Below are 9,609 nucleotides of genomic sequence, written 5' to 3'. Positions count from 1 at the left end.
GTCATAAAAACGTCATAGTATAGTAAGGCATAAAAAGTCATAAAAACGTCATAGTATAGTAAGGCATAAAAAGTTATAAACACGTCATAGTATAGTAAGGCATAAAAAGTCATAAAAATGGCATAGTATAGTAAGGCATAAAAAGTCATAAAAACGTCATAGTATAGTAAGGCATAAAAACATAAAAAAACGTCATAGTATACTAAGGCATAAAAAGTCATAAAAACGTCATAGTATAGTAAGGCATAAAAAGTCAGGGTATACTAAGGCATAAAAACATAAAAAAAACCTCATAGTATAGTAAGGCATGAAAAGTCATAAAAAGTCATAGTATAGTAAGGCATAAAAAGTCACAAAAACATCAAAGTATACTAAGCATAAAAACATCAAAAAACGTCATAGTATACTAAGGCATAAAAAGTCATAGTATAGTGAAGCATAAAAACATAAAAAAAAACATCATAGTATAGTAAGGCAAAAAAAGTTATAAAAACGTCATAGTATAGTAAGGCATAAAAAGTCATAAAAACATCATAGTATAGTAAGGCATAAAAAGTCATAAAAAGTCATAGTATAGTAAGGCATAAAAAGTCATAAAAACGTCATAGTATACTAAGGCATGAAAACATCAAAAAACGTCATAGTATAGTAAGGCATAAAAAGTCATAGTATAGTAAGGCATAAAAACATCAAAAAACATCATAGTATAGTAAGGCATTAAAAGCCATTAAAACGTCATAGTATAGTAAGGCATAAAAAGTCATAGTGTACTAATGCAGAAAAACATCAAAAAAGATCATAGTATAGTAAGGCATAAAAAGTCATAAAAAACGTCATAGCATAGTAAGGTATAAAAAGTCATAAAAATGTCATAGTATAGTAAGGCATAAAAACATCAAAAAATGTCATAGTATACTGAGGCATAAACACATCAAAAAACATCATAGTATGGTAAGGCATAAAAACATAAAAAAACGTCATAGTATAGGAAGGCATAAAAAGGCATAAAAACGTCATAGTATAGTAAGGTATAAAAAGTCATAAAAATGTCATAGGATAGTAAGGCATAAAAACATCAAACAACGTCATAGTATACTAAGGCATAAAAACATCAAACAACGTCATAGTATACTAAGGCATAAAAACATCAAACAACGTCATAGTATACTAAGGCATAAAAACATCAAACAACGTCATAGTATACTAAGGCATAAAAACATCAAACAACGTCATAGTATACTAAGGCATAAAAACATCAAACAACGTCATAGTATACTAAGGCATAAAAACATCAAACAACGTCATAGTATACTAAGGCATAAAAACATCAAACAACGTCATAGTATACTAAGGCATAAAAACATCAAACAACGTCATAGTATACTAAGGCATAAAAACATCAAACAACGTCATAGTATACTAAGGCATAAAAACATCAAACAACGTCATAGTATACTAAGGCATAAAAACATCAAACAACGTCATAGTATACTAAGGCATAAAAACATCAAACAACGTCATAGTATACTAAGGCATAAAAACATCAAACAACGTCATAGTATACTAAGGCATAAAAACATCAAACAACGTCATAGTATACTAAGGCATAAAAACATCAAACAACGTCATAGTATACTAAGGCATAAAAACATCAAACAACGTCATAGTATACTAAGGCATAAAAACATCAAACAACGTCATAGTATACTAAGGCATAAAAACATCAAACAACGTCATAGTATACTAAGGCATAAAAACATCAAACAACGTCATAGTATACTAAGGCATAAAAACATCAAACAACGTCATAGTATACTAAGGCATAAAAACATCAAACAACGTCATAGTATACTAAGGCATAAAAACATCAAACAACGTCATAGTATACTAAGGCATAAAAACATCAAACAACGTCATAGTATACTAAGGCATAAAAACATCAAACAACGTCATAGTATACTAAGGCATAAAAACATCAAACAACGTCATAGTATACTAAGGCATAAAAACATCAAACAACGTCATAGTATACTAAGGCATAAAAACATCAAACAACGTCATAGTATACTAAGGCATAAAAACATCAAACAACGTCATAGTATACTAAGGCATAAAAACATCAAACAACGTCATAGTATACTAAGGCATAAAAACATCAAACAACGTCATAGTATACTAAGGCATAAAAACATCAAACAACGTCATAGTATACTAAGGCATAAAAACATCAAACAACGTCATAGTATACTAAGGCATAAAAACATCAAACAACGTCATAGTATACTAAGGCATAAAAACATCAAACAACGTCATAGTATACTAAGGCATAAAAACATCAAACAACGTCATAGTATACTAAGGCATAAAAACATCAAACAACGTCATAGTATACTAAGGCATAAAAACATCAAACAACGTCATAGTATACTAAGGCATAAAAACATCAAACAACGTCATAGTATACTAAGGCATAAAAACATCAAAAAACGTCATAGTATAGTAAGGCATAAAAAGCCCATAAAACGTCATAGTATAGTAAGCCGTAAAATGTCATAAAAACATCATAGTATAGTAAGCCATAAAAAGTCAGGGTATACTAAGGCATAAAAACATCAAAAAACCTCATAGTATAGTAAGGCATTAAATGTCATAAAAATGTCATCGTATAGTAAGGCATAGAAACATCAAAAAACGTCATAGTATACTAAGTCATAAAAAGTCATAGTATAGTGAAGCATTTAATGTCATAAAAATGTCATAGTATAATAAGGCGTAAAAAGTCATAAAAAAAGTCATAGTATGGTAAGGCATAAAAAGGCATAAAAACGTCATAGTATAGTAAGGTATAAAAAGTCATAAAAATGTCATAGTATAGTAAGATATAAAAACATCAAAAAACGTCATAGTATACTAAGGCATAAAAAGTCATAGTATAGTAAGGCATAAAAACATTAAAAAAAATCATAGTATAGTAAGGCATAAAAAGTCATAGTATACTAAGGCATAAAAACATCAAAAAATGACATAGTATAATAAGGCATAAAAAGTCATAAAAAGTCATAGTATAGTAAGGCATAAAAAGTCATAAAAACGTCATAGTATACTAAGGCATGAAAACATCAAAAAACGTCATAGTATAGTAAGGCATAAAAAGTCATAGTATAGTAAGGCATAAAAACATCAAAAAACGTCATAGTATAGTAAGGCATTAAAAGTCATTAAAACGTCATAGTATAGTAAGGCATAAAAAGTCATAGTATAGTAAGGCATAAAAACATCAAACAACGTCATAGTATACTAAGGCATTAAAAGTCATTAAAACGTCATAGTAAAGTAAGGCATAAAAAGTCATAGTATACTAAGGCATGAAAACATCAAAAAACGTCTAAGTATAGTGAGGCATTTAATGTCATAAAAATGTCATAGTATAATAAGGCGTAAAAAGTCATAAAAAAAGTCATAGTATGGTAAGGCATAAAAAGGCATAAAAACGTCATAGTATAGTAAGGTATAAAAAGTCATAAAAATGTCATAGTATAGTAAGATATAAAAACATCAAAAAACGTCATAGTATACTAAGGCATAAAAAGTCATAGTATAGTAAGGCATAAAAACATTAAAAAAAATCATAGTATAGTAAGGCATAAAAAGTCATAGTATACTAAGGCATAAAAACATCAAAAAATGACATAGTATAATAAGGCATAAAAAGTCATAAAAAGTCATAGTATAGTAAGGCATAAAAAGTCAAAAAAACGTCATAGTATAGTAAGGCATAAAAACATCAAAAAACGTCACAATATAGTAAAGCATAAAAAGTCATAAAAACGTCATAATATACTCAGGCATAAAAACCTCAAAAAATGTCATAGTATACTAAGGCATAAAAAGTCATAGTATAGTAAGGTATAAAAAGCCCATAAAACATCATAGTATAGTAAGGCGTAAAAAGCCCATAAAACGTCATAGTATAGTAAGGCATAAAAGGTTATAAAAACGTCATAGTGTAGTAAGGCATAAAAAGTCATAGTATAATAAGGCATAAAAACCTCAAAAAACATCATGGTATATTAAGGCATTAAATGTCATAAAAAAGTCATAGTATAGAGAAGCATAAAAAATCATAGTATAATGAGGCGTAAAATGTCATAAAAAAGTCATAGTATACTAAGGCATAAAAAGTCATAATATAGTAAGGCATAAAAACATAGAAAAACGTCATAGTATACTAAGGCATAAAAACATCAAAAAACGTCATAGTATACTACGGCATAAAGACATCAAAAAACGTCATAGTATAATAAGGCATAAAAAGTCATAAAAAGTCATAGTATACTAAGGCATAAAAACCTCAAAAAACCTCATAGTATAGGAAGGCATTTAATGTCATAAAAACGTCATAGTATAGTAAGGCATAAAAGCATCAAAAAACGTCATAGTATAGTAAGGCATTTAATGTCATAAAAACGTCATAGTATAATAAGGCATAAAAAGTCATAAAAAGTCATAGTATAGTAAGGCATTAAAAGTCATAGTATAGTGAGGCATAAAAACATTAAAAAAACATCATAGTATAGTAAGGCATAAAAAGTTATAAAAACGTCATATATAGTAAGGCATAAAAAGTCATAGTATAGTAAGGCATAAAAAGTCATAGTATAGTAAGGCATGAAAAGTCATTAAAACGTCATTGTATAGTAAGGCATAAAAAGTAATAAAAACGTCATAGTATAGTAAGGCATAAAAACATTAAAAAACGTCATAGTATAGTTAGGCATAAAAAGTCATAAAAACGTCATAGTATAGTAAGGCATAAAAAGTCATAGTATTGTACGGTATAAAAAGCCCATAAAACATCATAGTATAGTAAAGCATAAAATGTCATAAAAACGTCATAGTATACTAAGGCATAAAAACATAAAAAAATGACATAGTATAGTAAGGCATAAAAAGTTATAAAAATGTCATAGTATAGTAAGGCATAAAAAAATCATAGTATAATAAGGCATAGAAACCTCATAAAACATCATGGTATATTAAGGCATCAAATGTCATAAAAAAAGTCATAGTATAGAAAGGCATAAAAAGTCATAGTATAGTAAGGCATAAAAAGTCATAAAAATGTCATAGTATAGTAAGGCATAAAAAGTCATAGTATACTAAGGCATAAAAACATCAAAAAACCTCATAGTATAGTAAGGCATTTAATGTCATAAAAACATCATAGTATAATAAGGCATAAAATGTCATAAAAAAGTCATAGTGTACTAAGGCATAAAAACATCATAAAATGTCATCGTATAGTAAGGCATAAAAAGTCATAAAGATGCCATAGTATAGTAAGGCATAAAAGGTCATAGTATAGTAAGGCATAAAAGGTCATAGTATAGTAAGGCATAAAAGGTCATAGTATAGTAAGGCATAAAAGGTCATAGTATAGTAAGGCATAAAAGGTCATAGTATAGTAAGGCATAAAAGGTCATAGTATAGTAAGGCATAAAAGGTCATAGTATAGTAAGGCATAAAAGGTCATAGTATAGTAAGGCATAAAAGGTCATAGTATAGTAAGGCATAAAAGGTCATAGTATAGTAAGGCATAAAAGGTCATAGTATAGTAAGGCATAAAAGGTCATAGTATAGTAAGGCATAAAAGGTCATAGTATAGTAAGGCATAAAAGGTCATAGTATAGTAAGGCATAAAAGGTCATAGTATAGTAAGGCATAAAAGGTCATAGTATAGTAAGGCATAAAAGGTCATAGTATAGTAAGGCATAAAAGGTCATAGTATAGTAAGGCATAAAAGGTCATAGTATAGTAAGGCATAAAAGGTCATAGTATAGTAAGGCATAAAAGGTCATAGTATAGTAAGGCATAAAAGGTCATAGTATAGTAAGGCATAAAAGGTCATAGTATAGTAAGGCATAAAAGGTCATAGTATAGTAAGGCATAAAAGGTCATAGTATAGTAAGGCATAAAAGGTCATAGTATAGTAAGGCATAAAAGGTCATAGTATAGTAAGGCATAAAAGGTCATAGTATAGTAAGGCATAAAAGGTCATAGTATAGTAAGGCATAAAAGGTCATAGTATAGTAAGGCATAAAAGGTCATAGTATAGTAAGGCATAAAAGGTCATAGTATAGTAAGGCATAAAAGGTCATAGTATAGTAAGGCATAAAAGGTCATAGTATAGTAAGGCATAAAAGGTCATAGTATAGTAAGGCATAAAAGGTCATAGTATAGTAAGGCATAAAAGGTCATAGTATAGTAAGGCATAAAAGGTCATAGTATAGTAAGGCATAAAAGGTCATAGTATAGTAAGGCATAAAAGGTCATAGTATAGTAAGGCATAAAAGGTCATAGTATAGTAAGGCATAAAAGGTCATAGTATAGTAAGGCATAAAAGGTCATAGTATAGTAAGGCATAAAAGGTCATAGTATAGTAAGGCATAAAAGGTCATAGTATAGTAAGGCATAAAAGGTCATAGTATAGTAAGGCATAAAAGGTCATAGTATAGTAAGGCATAAAAGGTCATAGTATAGTAAGGCATAAAAGGTCATAGTATAGTAAGGCATAAAAGGTCATAGTATAGTAAGGCATAAAAGGTCATAGTATAGTAAGGCATAAAAGGTCATAGTATAGTAAGGCATAAAAGGTCATAGTATAGTAAGGCATAAAAGGTCATAGTATAGTAAGGCATAAAAAGTCATAAAAATGCCATAGTATAGTAAGGCATAAAAACATCAAAAAACTTCACAGTATACTAAGGCATAAAATATCATAAAACATCATAGTATAGAAAGGCATAAAAAGTCATAAAAATGTCATAGTATACTAAGGCATAAAAACTCATAGTATAGTAAGGCATAAAAAGTCCTAAAAACACCATATTATGGTATGGCATAAAAACCTCAAAAACCTAAGGCATAAAACATCATAAAATGTCATAGTATAGAAAGGCATTAAAAGTCATAAATATGTCAAAGTATAGTAAGGCATAAAAAGTCATAGTATAGTAAGGCATAAAAACATCAAAAAACGTCACAGTATACTAAGGCATAAAATGTCATAAAACGTCATAGTATAATAAGGCATAAAAAGTCACAGTATAGAAACTCATAAAAAAGTGATAGCATTATACCATTGTCACAGAGAGAGATGAAAAATAAAGAAAGCGCAATGAAAAATTCAAAGGAATGATGTAAAGTGGACAGAAAATCTGAGAGACAGAAAGATACAGAGAGAGCAAGAGAGACAGCGTCATCGAAGTCAGCCCGCCGGCTAGTTAGTGTGTGCAATGAGTTGTGTTGTATGTCTGGCTCCCTCTGGCCGCCCCGGGCCACTGTCCCACTGTTACCATGGAAACCCGGAAGTGGGTTAACATGGGGCACACATCAACAAGAGCCCAGCCATTAAACATGCCAAGTTGTGGACCTCACACACACACACACACACACACACACACACACACACACACACACACACACACACACACACACACCACACACACACAGGAAAGAGTAAACAGATTAGATGCTAGTATAATTTAGCAGTTCTTCACATATGATACCTTTCTGTCACTAAACGTCTGCAAACATGGATACACACCTGGACACACATATGTGGTCACATCTCCACATTCACATTCACCTACAGAAGTTGGCTGTATAATAACCTTTACCGTGATGTTGCTAGGCAACTCGAAGCCTACGTGCCAATGTAGTGTGTGTGTGTGTGTGTGTGTGTGCGCGCGCGCGCAAGAGTCTATTTCCCCATGAAACCAAGCGAAGCCAATGGAGGGAACATTATTTCCAAGCCAATACTGGGACAGTGTGCATGCACAGACAAACACACACATAAACAGGGTCCTGACCCAGGGGCCAAAATAACCTCCAGGACCGGGAAATCAGGATGTAGCAGGAAGTACATCACCCTCACTTCCTGTCCTCTATCTGAACTGTGAGCAGTAGCGATGGGAAAGAGAAAACTGACAGATCTGACTTCCAGTCTGATGTCACTGCTCTGTACTAAGCAAACAGGCTACAAGTATCTCATGAAGTATAGAATCTATACCTCCAGATGTGAGTCTCACCGCTCTAGAGGTCAGGGCCCTGGAGGAAAAGCAGCTGCTCAACGGAGGTTCTTAAAGGGTCAGTTCACCCAAATTATAATTTAATAAAGAAAAAGGAAAAACATACTGGAAGAAATGGACAAATGACATTCTTCCAGAAGATATCACCATTTTGATGATACTGGTAGAGAGCGCTGTCTAACACATGGGTGTGAAGGCCAAAAGCATATGATTCACATAATTTTCTTACTCATCCAATCTAATCCAATGAGCCATTGTAGCCTGCATGTATGAAAGCATCTGCATCCATGTTATTTTTTTCTACTCAGTTAAACAGGTTTTTCATTATATTAACTTTTGAACTAAAAAATGTCCCTTTGAGTACATATGGTAATTACAATTCATCCAATTCTAAGTATCAAAAATGTTTGAATGTTATGTCTATTGAATATTGCTCTGTGTATTTCAATCAATTTTTTAAACTCTGAAATATCAACATCAATATCTCCCTCAAAAATCCAGTATTAGTGAGGTTCTATTTCTTCATCCCTAGTGGTCACAAGGCTGTTCAGATAGTATTAGTTTCAAAATATGTCTCTAAAGTGAGATGAATGGATCACAGCACTGAAACATTCAACAGCAACCTTTCTGTTCAGAAATTTCTGACCTCTAGTGGTTCAACCTCTCACCTCACTGCAGTGATGTGAATGTGTACTCCAGGGTGCGGCAGTACGCCGTGACATCACTATTGGGAGTGGTTACAAGGGTTATATACCACTACAAGTGAGAACATAAGTGTTTTTGTAACTTAGAAGAACCAGCCCTTTAACACACCAGCACATCATGACACTGAAGTGGATTCACTCTCTCTTCTCCCTTGGTGCTCTTGTCTTCCTCTCAGCATTGCCTCTAACTATCCATCTCTGCCATTCATCTTCCCACGGCTTTCTTCTCCCTCTCCGTTTCATCTCTCTGCTCTGATGTTACTTCCAGACATCCATCTCTGCCACCAGCCGTCCCATGCCAAGGCTCGCACCCAGTGACCTGTTAAAGCTTCCCTCGCTGCCCACCCCCTCTTCCCAGACTGAGAGGTGGACCTCCACGTTGGGATCACCTGATCACCATCTTTACTCCTCTCTGACAGGAGGAGCTTTGTTCATGAGGGCAGGCCTCGGGCTCTGCAGCAGCTCTTTATCAGATGAAAGTACTGTCATCAGGACACCAGCACAAAACAGCTGAACACTTTCAAATCTCACTCTGTGTACTAATAATACTACATGTGATCACACGTGAAATAAAAAATCTACGTTAGAGTATAAGATGGTAACACGGTGTCTCAGCAGCAGCTGGCCAGCGCTGCAGCCTCAGCTACAGAGCGGATGATAATGTCACAGATTATTTGATCAGCGAGTGAAGCTGTGGCCCCTGAAAACCTAAAATAAAGTTCAGTGGAGGATGGAATGAGTTATCTGGGGGCAGTCTGCGAATCTGTAAACAATGTTCATTTCCGTCAAACACTCTCTTTCTCCACAATGGCCCA

The 9,609-nt window shown here is 32.7% G+C and overlaps 1 protein-coding gene across 1 annotated transcript in view; it reads right to left on the bottom strand.

Moving 5' to 3' along the window:
• LOC111222968 (inactive phospholipase C-like protein 2) overlaps positions 1 to 9,609 on the bottom strand; it is a 33,213-nt gene that overhangs the window by 7,100 nt on the left and 16,504 nt on the right. The window lies entirely within an intron of this gene.

The sequence above is a fragment of the Seriola dumerili genome, unplaced genomic scaffold (assembly GCF_002260705.1).
Source record: "Seriola dumerili isolate Sdu_G_001 unplaced genomic scaffold, Sdu_1.0 BDQW01000110.1, whole genome shotgun sequence".
NCBI classification, from domain to species: Eukaryota; Metazoa; Chordata; class Actinopteri; order Carangiformes; family Carangidae; genus Seriola; species Seriola dumerili.
Note: the sequence above shows the minus strand (reverse complement) of the source record. Positions and strands in the feature narration are given on the sequence as shown.